The following is a 13,298-nucleotide window of genomic DNA, read 5'->3' as shown; positions in this document are numbered from 1 at the left end:
GCCCCAGTCTCTGTGCCTCTGTGCGAGCAGGCCCATGGGCAGATGAGGCAGAGCAACATCTTTCCTGGCTAGCGCTTTCTGGCTGACAGCTATGTGCAGACGTTAGCATTTTCGGAGCACTGATGCGAAAGTGGCGTTGTAGGAAACCTCCGTTTTTCAGGACACGTTTGAAGACTGAGGTGGCAAGACAAGCAAGAAGCCCCAGTCTCTGTGGCTCTGTGCGAGCAGTGCCATGGGCAGATGAGGCTGAGCATCAGGTTTCCAGGCTAGCCCCTTCTGGCTGACAGCTATCTGAAGACGTTCGCATTTTCGGAGCAGGGCTGCCGGTGGGGGCCGGCACGGCCCACCTAAGCTACTTTTGAAGTTTGAGGTGGCAAGACAAGCAAGCAGCCCCAGTGTCTGTGCCTCTGTGCTATCAGTGCCATGGGCAGATGAGGCTGAGCAACAGCTTTCCAGGCTAGCCCCTTCTGGCTGACAGCTATCTGCAGACGTTCACGTTTTCAGAGCAGGGCTGTCTAAGAAGCATGGCATGGTACCCTTAAGCTATGGTTGACGTTTGAGAATGAGAGACAAGCAAGCAGCCCCAGTGTCTGTGCCTCTGCGCGAGCAGTGCCATGGGCAAATGAGGCTGAGCAACAGCTTTCCAGGCTAGCCTCTTCTGGCTGACAGCTATCTGCAGACGTTCACATTTTCGGAACGGCGCTGCCAAAGTAGCATAAGAGGCAGCACCAATTTCTCAGGCTACTTTTGAAGTTTGAGGTGGCAAGACAAGCAAGCAGCCCCAGTCTCTGTGCCTCTGTGCAAGCAGTGCCATGGGCAGATGAGGTTGAGCAACAGCTTTCCAGGCTAGCCTCTTGTGGCTGACAGCTATCTGCAGACGTTCGCATTTTCGGAGCAGGGCGGCAAAAGTAGCCCAGCAGGCAGCATCCCTTTCCAAGGTTACGTTTGAAGTCTGAGGTGGCAAGACAAGCAAGCAGCCCCAGTCTCTGTGCCTCTGTGCGAGCAGTGCCATGGGCAGATGAGACTGAGCAACAGTTTTCCAGGGTAGCCTCTTCTGGCTGACAGCTATCTGCAGACGTTCGCATTTACAGGTCAGGGCTGCGAAAGTAGCCTAGCAGGTAACCCCATTTCCCAGTTTACGTTTGAAGTTTGATGTGGCAAAACAAGCAAGCAGCCCCAGTCTCTGTGCCTCTGTGCGAGCAGGCCCATGGGCAGATGAGGCAGAGCAACATCTTTCCTGGCTAGCGCTTTCTGGCTGACAGCTATCTGCAGACGTTCGCATTTTCGGAGCACTGATGCGAATGTGGTGTTGCATGAAACCTCCGTTTCCCAGGATACGTTTGAAGACTGAGGTGGCAAGACAAGCAAGCAGCCCCAGGCTCTGTGGCTCTGTGCGAGCAGTGCCATGGGCAGATGAGGCTGAGCATCAGGTTTCCAGGCTAGTCCCTTCTGGCTGACAGCTATCTGAAGACGTTCGCATTTTCGGAGCAGGGCTGCCGGTGGGGGCCGGCACGGCCAACCTAACCTACTTTTTAAGTTTGAGGTGGAAAGACAAGCAAGCAGCCCCAGTGTCTGTGCCTCTGTGCTATCAGTGCCATGGGCAGATGAGGCTGAGCAACAGCTTTCCAGGCTAGCCCCTTCTGGCTGACAGCTATCTGGAAATGACCGTATTTTTGGAGCAGGGCAGCGAAAATAGCCTAGCAGGCACACCCCCTTTCCCAGGATACGTTTGAAGTTTGAGGTGGCAAGACAAGCAAGCAGCCCCAGTCTCTGTGCCTCTGTGCAAGCAGTGCCATGGGCAGATGAGGCAGAGCAACAGCTTTCCAGGCTAGCCCCTTCTGGCTGACAGCCATCTGCAGACGTTCGCATTTACAGGTCAGGGCTGCGAAAGTAGCCTAGCACGTACCCCACATTTCCCAGTTTAGCTTTGAAGTTTGATGTGGCAAAACAAGCAAGCAGCCCCAGTCTCTGTGCCTCTGTGTGAGCAGGGCCATGGGCAGATGAGGCTGAGCAACATCTTTCCAGGCTAGCGCTTTCTGGCTGACAGCTATCTGCAGACATTCGCATTTTCGGAGCACTGATGCGAATGTGGTGTTGCATGAAACCTCCGTTTCCCAGGATACGTTTGAAGACTAGAGGTGGCAAGACAAGCAAGCAGCCCCAGTCTCTGTGCCTCTGTGCGAGCAGTGCCATGGGCAGATGAGACTGAGCAACAGTTTTCCAGGCTAGCCTCTTCTGGCTGACAGCCATCTGCAGACGTTCGCATTTACAGGTCAGGGCTGCGAAAGTAGCCTAGCAGGTAACCCCATTTCCCAGTTTACGTTTGAAGTTTGATGTGGCAAAACAAGCAAGCAGCCCCAGTCTCTGTGCCTCTGTGCGAGCAGGCCCATGGGCAGATGAGGCAGAGCAACATCTTTCCTGGCTAGCGCTTTCTGGCTGACAGCTATCTGCAGACGTTAGCATTTTCGGAGCACTGATGCGAAAGTGGCGTTGTAGGAAACCTCCGTTTTTCAGGACACGTTTGAAGACTGAGGTGGCAAGACAAGCAAGAAGCCCCAGTCTCTGTGGCTCTGTGCGAGCAGTGCCATGGGCAGATGAGGCTGAGCATCAGGTTTCCAGGCTAGCCCCTTCTGGCTGACAGCTATCTGAAGACGTTCGCATTTTCGGAGCAGGGCTGCCGGTGGGGGCCGGCACGGCCCACCTAAGCTACTTTTGAAGTTTGAGGTGGCAAGACAAGCAAGCAGCCCCAGTGTCTGTGCCTCTGTGCTATCAGTGCCATGGGCAGATGAGGCTGAGCAACAGCTTTCCAGGCTAGCCCCTTCTGGCTGACAGCTATCTGCAGACGTTCACGTTTTCAGAGCAGGGCTGTCTAAGAAGCATGGCATGGTACCCTTAAGCTATGGTTGACGTTTGAGAATGAGAGACAAGCAAGCAGCCCCAGTGTCTGTGCCTCTGCGCGAGCAGTGCCATGGGCAAATGAGGCTGAGCAACAGCTTTCCAGGCTAGCCCCTTCTGGCTGACAGCTATCTGCAGACGTTCACATTTTCGGAACGGCGCTGCCAAAGTAGCATAAGAGGCAGCACCAATTTCTCAGGCTACTTTTGAAGTTTGAGATTGCAAGACAAGCAAGCAGCCCCAGTCTCTGTGCCTCTGTGCAAGCAGTGCCATGGGCAGATGAGGTTGAGCAACAGCTTTCCAGGCTAGCCTCTTGTGGCTGACAGCTATCTGCAGACGTTCGAATTTTCGGAGCAGGGCGGCAAAAGTAGCCCAGCAGGCAGCATCCCTTTCCAAGGTTACGTTTGAAGTCTGAGGTGGCAAGACAAGCAAGCAGCCCCAGTCTCTGTGCCTCTGTGCGAGCAGTGCCCTGGGCAGAGGAGGCTCAGGAACAGCTTTCCAGGCTAGCCCCTTCTGGCTGACAGCTATCTGCAGACGTTCGCATTTTCAGAGAAGGGCTGCCGGTGGGGGCCGGCACGGCCCACCTATGATACTTTTGAAGTTTGAGGTGGCAAGACAAGCAAGCAGCCCCAGTCTCTGTGCCTCTGTGCGAGCAGTGCCATGGGCAGATGAGACTGAGCAACAGTTTTCCAGGGTAGCCTCTTCTGGCTGACAGCCATCTGCAGACGTTCGCATTTACAGGTCAGGGCTGCGAAAGTAGCCTAGCAGGTAACCCCATTTCCCAGTTTACGTTTGAAGTTTGATGTGGCAAAACAAGCAAGCAGCCCCAGTCTCTGTGCCTCTGTGCAAGCAGTGCCATGGGCAGATGAGGCTGAGCAACAGCTTTCCAGGCTAGCCCCTTCTGGCTGACAGCTATCTGGAAATGATCGTATTTTTGGAGCAGGGCAGCGAAAATAGCCTAGCAGGCACACCCCCTTTCCCAGGATACGTTTGAAGTTTGAGGTGGCAAGACAAGCAAGCAGCCCCAGTCTCTGTGCCTCTGTGCAAGCAGTGCCATGGGCAGATGAGGCAGAGCAACAGCTTTCCAGGCTAGCCCCTTCTGGCTGACAGCCATCTGCAGACGTTCGCATTTACAGGTCAGGGCTGCGAAAGTAGCCTAGCACGTACCCCCCATTTCCCAGTTTACCTTTGAAGTTTGATGTGGCAAAACAAGCAAGCAGCCCCAGTCTCTGTGCCTCTGTGTGAGCAGGGCCATGGGCAGATGAGGCAGAGCAACATCTTTCCAGGCTAGCGCTTTCTGGCTGACAGCTATCTGCAGACATTCGCATTTTCGGAGCACTGATGCGAATGTGGTGTTGCATGAAACCTCCGTTTCCCAGGATACGTTTGAAGACTAGAGGTGGCAAGACAAGCAAGCAGCCCCAGGCTCTGTGCCTCTGTGCGAGCAGTGCCATGGGCAGATGAGACTGAGCAACAGTTTTCCAGGGTAGCCTCTTCTGGCTGACAGCCATCTGCAGACGTTCGCATTTACAGGTCAGGGTTGCGAAAGTAGCCTAGCAGGTAACCCCATTTCCCAGTTTACGTTTGAAGTTTGATGTGGCAAAACAAGCAAGCAGCCCCAGTCTCTGTGCCTCTGTGCGAGCAGGCCCATGGGCAGATGAGGCAGAGCAACATCTTTCCTGGCTAGCGCTTTCCTGGCTGACAGCTATGTGCAGACGTTAGCATTTTCGGAGGACTGATGCGAAAGTGGCGTTGTAGGAAACCTCCGTTTTTCAGGACACGTTTGAAGACTGAGGTGGCAAGACAAGCAAGAAGCCCCAGGCTCTGTGGCTCTGTGCGAGCAGTGCCATGGGCAGATGAGGCTGAGCATCAGGTTTCCAGGCTAGCCCCTTCTGGCTGACAGCTATCTGAAGACGTTCGCATTTTCGGAGCAGGGCTGCCGGTGGGGGCCGGCACGGCCCACCTAAGCTACTTTTGAAGTTTGAGGTGGCGAGACAAGCAAGCAGCCCCAGTGTCTGTGCCTCTGTGCTATCAGTGCCATGGGCAGATGAGGCTGAGCAACAGCTTTCCAGGCTAGCCCCTTCTGGCTGACAGCTATCTGCAGACGTTCACGTTTTCAGAGCAGGGCTGTCTAAGAAGCATGGCATGGTACCCTTAAGCTATGGTTGACGTTTGAGAATGAGAGACAAGCAAGCAGCCCCAGTGTCTGTGCCTCTGCGCGAGCAGTGCCATGGGCAAATGAGGCTGAGCAACAGCTTTCCAGGCTAGCCTCTTCTGGCTGACAGCTATCTGCAGACGTTCACATTTTCGGAACGGCGCTGCCAAAGTAGCATAAGAGGCAGCACCAATTTCTCAGGATACTTTTGAAGTTTGAGATGGCAAGACAAGCAAGCAGCCCCAGTCTCTGTGCCTCTGTGCAAGCAGTGCCATGGGCAGATGAGGTTGAGCAACAGCTTTCCAGGCTAGCCTCTTGTGGCTGACAGCTATCTGCAGACGTTCGAATTTTCGGAGCAGGGCGGCAAAAGAAGCCCAGCAGGCAGCATCCCTTTCCAAGGTTACGTTTGAAGTCTGAGGTGGCAAGACAAGCAAGCAGCCCCAGTCTCTGTGCCTCTGTGCGAGCAGTGCCCTGGGCAGAGGAGGCTCAGCAACAGCTTTCCAGGCTAGCCCCTTCTGGCTGACAGCTATCTGCAGACGTTCGCATTTTCAGAGAAGGGCTGCCGGTGGGGGCCGGCACGGCCCACCTATGATACTTTTGAACTTTGAGGTGGCAAGACAAGCAAGCAGCCCCAGTCTCTGTGCCTCTGTGCGAGCAGTGCCATGGGCAGATGAGACTGAGCAACAGTTTTCCAGGGTAGCCTCCTCTGGCTGACAGCTATCTGCAAACGTTCGCATTTACAGGTCAGGGCTGCGAAAGTAGCCTAGCAGGTAACCCCATTTCCCAGTTTACGTTTGAAGTTTGATGTGGCAAAACAAGCAAGCAGCCCCAGTCTCTGTGCCTCTGTGCGAGCAGGGCCATGGGCAGATGAGGCAGAGCAACATCTTTCCTGGCTAGCGCTTTCTGGCTGACAGCTATCTGCAGACGTTCGCATTTTCGGAGCACTGATGCGAATGTGGTGTTGCATGAAACCTCCGTTTCCCGGGATACGTTTGAAGACTAAGGTGGCAAGACAAGCAAGAAGCCCCAGTCTCTGTGGCTCTGTGCGAGCAGTGCCATGGGCAGATGAGGCTGAGCATCAGGTTTCCAGGCTAGTCCCTTCTGGCTGACAGCTATCTGAAGACGTTCGCATTTTTGGAGCAGGGCTGCCGGTGCGGGCCGGCACGGCCAACCTAACCTACTTTTGAAGTTTGAGGTGGAAAGACAAGCAAGCAGCCCCAGTGTCTGTGCCTCTGTGCTATCAGTGCCATGGGCAGATGAGGCTGAGCAACAGCTTTCCAGGCTAGCCCCTTCTGGCTGACAGCTATCTGCAGACGTTCACGTTTTCAGAGCAGGGCTGTCTAAGAAGCATGGCATGGTACCCTTAAGCTATGGTTGACGTTTGAGAATGAGAGACAAGCAAGCAGCCCCAGTGTCTGTGCCTCTGCGCGAGCAGTGCCATGGGCAAATGAGGCTGAGCAACAGCTTTCCAGGCTAGCCTCTTCTGGCTGACAGCTATCTGCAGACGTTCACATTTTCGGAACGGCGCTGCCAAAGTAGCATAAGAGGCAGCACCAATTTCTCAGGCTACGTTTGAAGTTTGAGGTGGCAAGACAAGCAAGCAGCCCCAGTCTCTGTGCCTCTGTGCAAGCAGTGCCATGGGCAGATGAGGCTGAGCAACAGCTTTCCAGGCTAGCCCCTTCTGGCTGACAGCTATCTGGAAATGATCGTATTTTTGGAGCAGGGCAGCGAAAATAGCCTAGCAGGCACACCCCCTTTCCCAGGATACGTTTGAAGTTTGAGGTGGCAAGACAAGCAAGCAGCCCCAGTCTCTGTGCCTCTGTGCAAGCAGTGCCATGGGCAGATGAGGCAGAGCAACAGCTTTCCAGACTAGACCCTTCTGGCTGACAACCATCTGCAGACGTTCGCATTTACAGGTCAGGGCTGCGAAAGTAGCCTAGCACGTACCCCCCATTTCCCAGTTTACCTTTGAAGTTTGATGTGGCAAAACAAGCAAGCAGCCCCAGTCTCTGTGCCTCTGTGTGAGCAGGGCCATGGGCAGATGAGGCTGAGCAACATCTTTCCAGGCTAGCGCTTTCTGGCTGACAGCTATCTGCAGACATTCGCATTTTCGGAGCACTGATGCGAATGTGGTGTTGCATGAAACCTCCGTTTCCCAGGATACGTTTGAAGACTAGAGGTGGCAAGACAAGCAAGCAGCCCCAGTCTCTGTGCCTCTGTGCGAGCAGTGCCATGGGCAGATGAGACTGAGCAACAGTTTTCCAGGGTAGCCTCTTCTGGCTGACAGCCATCTGCAGACGTTCGTATTTACAGGTCAGGGTTGCGAAAGTAGCCTAGCAGGTAACCCCATTTCCCAGTTTACGTTTGAAGTTTGATGTGGCAAAACAAGCAAGCAGCCCCAGTCTCTGTGCCTCTGTGCGAGCAGGCCCATGGGCAGATGAGGCAGAGCAACATCTTTCCTGGCTAGCGCTTTCCTGGCTGACAGCTATGTGCAGACGTTAGCATTTTCGGAGCACTGATGCGAAAGTGGCGTTGTAGGAAACCCTCCGTTTTTCAGGACACGTTTGAAGACTGAGGTGGCAAGACAAGCAAGAAGCCCCAGGCTCTGTGGCTCTGTGCGAGCAGTGCCATGGGCAGATGAGGCTGAGCATCAGGTTTCCAGGCTAGCCCCTTCTGGCTGACAGCTATCTGAAGACGTTCGCATTTTCGGAGCAGGGCTGCCGGTGGGGGCCGGCACGGCCCACCTAAGCTACTTTTGAAGTTTGAGGTTGCGAGACAAGCAAGCAGCCCCAGTGTCTGTGCCTCTGTGCGAGCAGTGCCATGGGCAGATGAGGCTGAGCAACAGCTTTCCAGGCTAGCCCCTTCTGGCTGACAGCTATCTGCAGACGTTCACGTTTTCAGAGCAGGGCTGTCTAAGAAGCATGGCATGGTACCCTTAAGCTATGGTTGACGTTTGAGAATGAGAGACAAGCAAGCAGCCCCAGTGTCTGTGCCTCTGCGCGAGCAGTGCCATGGGCAAATGAGGCTGAGCAACAGCTTTCCAGGCTAGCCTCTTCTGGCTGACAGCTATCTGCAGACGTTCACATTTTCGGAACGGCGCTGCCAAAGTAGCATAAGAGGCAGCACCAATTTCTCAGGCTACTTTTGAAGTTTCAGGTGGCAAGACAAGCAAGCAGCCCCAGTCTCTGTGCCTCTGTGCAAGCAGTGCCATGGGCAGATGAGGTTGAGCAAACAGCTTTCCAGGCTAGCCTCTTGTGGCTGACAGCTATCTGCAGACGTTCGCATTTTCGGAGCAGGGCGGCAAAAGTAGCCCAGCAGGCAGCATCCCTTTCCAAGGTTACGTTTGAAGTCTGAGGTGGCAAGACAAGCAAGCAGCCCCAGTCTCTGTGCCTCTGTGAAAGCAGTGCCCTGGGCAGAGGAGGCTCAGCAACAGCTTTCCAGGCTAGCCCCGTCTGGCTGACAGCTATCTGCAGACGTTCGCATTTTCAGAGAAGGGCTGCCGGTGGGGGCCGGCACGGCCCACCTATGATACTTTTGAACTTTGAGGTGGCAAGACAAGCAAGCAGCCCCAGTCTCTGTGCCTCTGTGCGAGCAGTGCCATGGGCGGATGAGACTGAGCAACAGTTTTCCAGGGTAGCCTCTTCTGGCTGACAGCCATCTGCAGACGTTCGCATTTACAGGTCAGGGCTGCGAAAGTAGCCTAGCAGGTAACCCCATTTCCCAGTTTACGTTTGAAGTTTGATGTGGCAAAACAAGCAAGCAGCCCCAGTCTCTGTGCCTCTATACGAGCAGGCCCATGGGCAGATGAGGCAGAGCAACATCTTTCCTGGCTAGCGCTTTCTGGCTGACAGCTATGTGCAGACCTTAGCATTTTCGGAGCACTGATGCGAATGTGGCGTTGCAGGAAACCTCCGTTTCCCAGGACACGTTTGAAGACTGAGGTGGCAAGACAAGCAAGAAGCCCCAGGCTCTGTGGCTCTGTGCGAGCAGTGCCATGGGCAGAGGAGGCTCAGGAACAGCTTTCCAGGCTAGCCCCTTCTGGCTGACAGCTATCTGAAGACGTTCGCATTTTCGGAGCAGGGCTGCCGGTGGGGGCCGGCACGGCCCACCTAAGCTACTTTTGAAGTTTGAGGTGGCAAGACAAGCAAGCAGCCCCAGTGTCTGTGCCTCTGTGCTATCAGTGCCATGGGCAGATGAGGCTGAGCAACAGCTTTCCAGGCTAGCCCCTTCTGGCTGACAGCTATCTGCAGACGTTCACGTTTTCAGAGCAGGGCTGTCTAAGAAGCATGGCATGGTACCCTTAAGCTATGGTTGACGTTTGAGAATGAGAGACAAGCAAGCAGCCCCAGTGTCTGTGCCTCTGCGCGAGCAGTGCCATGGGCAAATGAGGCTGAGCAACAGCTTTCCAGGCTAGCCTCTTCTGGCTGACAGCTATCTGCAGACGTTCACATTTTCGGAACGGCGCTGCCAAAGTAGCATAAGAGGCAGCACCAATTTCTCAGGCTACGTTTGAAGTTTGAGGTGGCAAGACAAGCAAGCAGCCCCAGTCTCTGTGCCTCTGTGCAAGCAGTGCCATGGGCAGATGAGGCTGAGCAACAGCTTTCCAGGCTAGCCTCTTCTGGCTGACAGCTATCTGCAGACGTTCGCATTTTCGGAGCAGGGCGGCAAAAGTAGCCCAGCAGGCAGCATCCCTTTCCAAGGTTAGGTTTGAAGTCTGAGGTGGCAAGACAAGCAAGCAGCCCCAGTCTCTGTGCCTCTGTGCGAGCAGTGCCATGGGCAGATGAGACTGAGCAACAGTTTTCCAGGGTAGCCTCCTCTGGCTGACAGTTATCTGAAAACGTTCGCATTTACAGGTCAGGGCTGCGAAAGTAGCCTAGCAGGTAACCCCATTTCCCAGTTTACGTTTGAAGTTTGATGTGGCAAAACAAGCAAGCAGCCCCAGTCTCTGTGCCTCTGTGTGAGCAGGGCCATGGGCAGATGAGGCAGAGCAACATCTTTCCTGGCTAGCGCTTTCTGGCTGACAGCTATCTGCAGACGTTCGCATTTTCGGAGCACTGATGCGAATGTGGTGTTGCATGAAACCTCCGTTTCCCAGGATACGTTTGAAGACTAAGGTGGCAAGACAAGCAAGCAGCCCCAGTCTCTGTGGCTCTGTGCGAGCAGTGCCATGGGCAGATGAGGCTGAGCATCAGGTTTCCAGGCTAGTCCCTTCTGGCTGACAGCTATCTGAAGACGTTCGCATTTTCGGAGCAGGGCTGCCGGTGGGGGCCGGCACGGCCAACCTAACCTACTTTTGAAGTTTGAGGTGGAAAGACAAGCAAGCAGCCCCAGTGTCTGTGCCTCTGTGCTATCAGTGCCATGGGCAGATGAGGCTGAGCAACAGCTTTCCAGGCTAGCCCCTTCTGGCTGACAGCTATCTGCAGACGTTCACGTTTTCAGAGCAGGGCTGTCTAAGAAGCATGGCATGGTACCCTTAAGCTATGGTTGACGTTTGAGAATGAGAGACAAGCAAGCAGCCCCAGTGTCTGTGCCTCTGCGCGAGCAGTGCCATGGGCAAATGAGGCTGAGCAACAGCTTTCCAGGCTAGCCTCTTCTGGCTGACAGCTATCTGCAGACGTTCACATTTTCGGTACGGCGCTGCCAAAGTAGCATAAGAGGCAGCAGCAATTTCTCAGGCTACGTTTGAAGTTTGAGGTGGCAAGACAAGCAAGCAGCCCCAGTCTCTGTGCCTCTGTGCAAGCAGTGCCATGGGCAGATGAGGCTGAGCAACAGCTTTCCAGGCTAGCCCCTTCTGGCTGACAGCTATCTGGAAATGATCGTATTTTTGGAGCAGGGCAGCGAAAATAGCCTAGCAGGCACACCCCCTTTCCCAGGATACGTTTGAAGTTTGAGGTGGCAAGACAAGCAAGCAGCCCCAGTCTCTGTGCCTCTGTGCAAGCAGTGCCATGGGCAGATGAGGCAGAGCAACAGCTTTCCAGGCTAGCCCCTTCTGGCTGACAGCCATCTGCAGACGTTCGCATTTACAGGTCAGGGCTGCGAAAGTAGCCTAGCACGTACCCCACATTTCCCAGTTTAGCTTTGAAGTTTGATGTGGCAAAACAAGCAAGCAGCCCCAGTCTCTGTGCCTCTGTGTGAGCAGGGCCATGGGCAGATGAGGCTGAGCAACATCTTTCCAGGCTAGCGCTCTCTGGCTGACAGCTATCTGCAGACATTCGCATTTTCGGAGCACTGATGCGAATGTGGTGTTGCATGAAACCTCCGTTTCCCAGGATACGTTTGAAGACTAGAGGTGGCAAGACAAGCAAGCAGCCCCAGTCTCTGTGCCTCTGTGCGAGCAGTGCCATGGGCAGATGAGACTGAGCAACAGTTTTCCAGGGTAGCCCCTTCTGGCTGACAGCCATCTGCAGACGTTCGCATTTACAGGTCAGGGCTGCGAAAGTAGCCTAGCAGGTAACCCCATTTCCCAGTTTACGTTTGAAGTTTGATGTGGCAAAACAAGCAAGCAGCCCCAGTCTCTGTGCCTCTGTGCGAGCAGGCCCATGGGCAGATGAGGCAGAGCAACATCTTTCCTGGCTAGCGCTTTCTGGCTGACAGCTATGTGCAGACGTTAGCATTTTCGGAGCACTGATGCGAAAGTGGCGTTGTAGGAAACCTCCGTTTTTCAGGACACGTTTGAAGACTGAGGTGGCAAGACAAGCAAGAAGCCCCAGGCTCTGTGGCTCTGTGCGAGCAGTGCCATGGGCAGATGAGGCTGAGCATCAGGTTTCCAGGCTAGTCCCTTCTGGCTGACAGCTATCTGCAGACGTTCGCATTTTCGGAGCAGGGCTGCCGGTGGGGGCCGGCACGGCCCACCTAAGCTACTTTTGAAGTTTGAGGTGGCAAGACAAGCAAGCAGCCCCAGTGTCTGTGCCTCTGTGCTATCAGTGCCATGGGCAGATGAGGCTGAGCAACAGCTTTCCAGGCTAGCCCCTTCTGGCTGACAGCTATCTGCAGACGTTCACGTTTTCAGAGCAGGGCTGTCTAAGAAGCATGGCATGGTACCCTTAAGCTATGGTTGACGTTTGAGAATGAGAGACAAGCAAGCAGCCCCAGTGTCTGTGCCTCTGCGCGAGCAGTGCCATGGGCAAATGAGGCTGAGCAACAGCTTTCCAGGCTAGCCTCTTCTGGCTGACAGCTATCTGCAGACGTTCACATTTTCGGAACGGCGCTGCCAAAGTAGCATAAGAGGCAGCACCAATTTCTCAGGCTACGTTTGAAGTTTGAGGTGGCAAGACAAGCAAGCAGCCCCAGTCTCTGTGCCTCTGTGCAAGCAGTGCCATGGGCAGATGAGGCTGAGCAACAGCTTTCCAGGCTAGCCCCTTCTGGCTGACAGCTATCTGGAAATGATCGTATTTTTGGAGCAGGGCAGCGAAAATAGCCTAGCAGGCACACCCCCTTTCCCAGGATACGTTTGAAGTTTGATGTGGCAAGACAAGCAAGCAGCCCCAGTCTCTGTGCCTCTGTGCAAGCAGTGCCATGGGCAGATGAGGCAGAGCAACAGCTTTCCAGGCTAGCCCCTTCTGGCTGACAGCCATCTGCAGACGTTCGCATTTACAGGTCAGGGCTGCGAAAGTAGCCTAGCACGTACCCCACATTTCCCAGTTTAGCTTTGAAGTTTGATGTGGCAAAACAAGCAAGCAGCCCCAGTCTCTGTGCCTCTGTGTGAGCAGGGCCATGGGCAGATGAGGCTGAGCAACATCTTTCCAGGCTAGCGCTCTCTGGCTGACAGCTATCTGCAGACATTCGCATTTTCGGAGCACTGATGCGAATGTGGTGTTGCATGAAACCTCCGTTTCCCAGGATACGTTTGAAGACTAGAGGTGGCAAGACAAGCAAGCAGCCCCAGTCTCTGTGCCTCTGTGCGAGCAGTGCCATGGGCAGATGAGACTGAGCAACAGTTTTCCAGGGTAGCCCCTTCTGGCTGACAGCCATCTGCAGACGTTCGCATTTACAGGTCAGGGCTGCGAAAGTAGCCTAGCAGGTAACCCCATTTCCCAGTTTACGTTTGAAGTTTGATGTGGCAAAACAAGCAAGCAGCCCCAGTCTCTGTGCCTCTGTGCGAGCAGGCCCATGGGCAGATGAGGCAGAGCAACATCTTTCCTGGCTAGCGCTTTCTGGCTGACAGCTATCTGCAGACGTTAGCATTTTCGGAGCACTGATGCGAAAGTGGCGTTGTAGGAAACCTCCGTTTTTCAGGACACGTTTGAAG

This window comes from Opisthocomus hoazin, chromosome 6 (assembly GCF_030867145.1).
Source record: "Opisthocomus hoazin isolate bOpiHoa1 chromosome 6, bOpiHoa1.hap1, whole genome shotgun sequence".
Lineage (NCBI taxonomy): Eukaryota > Metazoa > Chordata > Aves > Opisthocomiformes > Opisthocomidae > Opisthocomus > Opisthocomus hoazin.
This window is presented reverse-complemented; position numbering follows the sequence as displayed.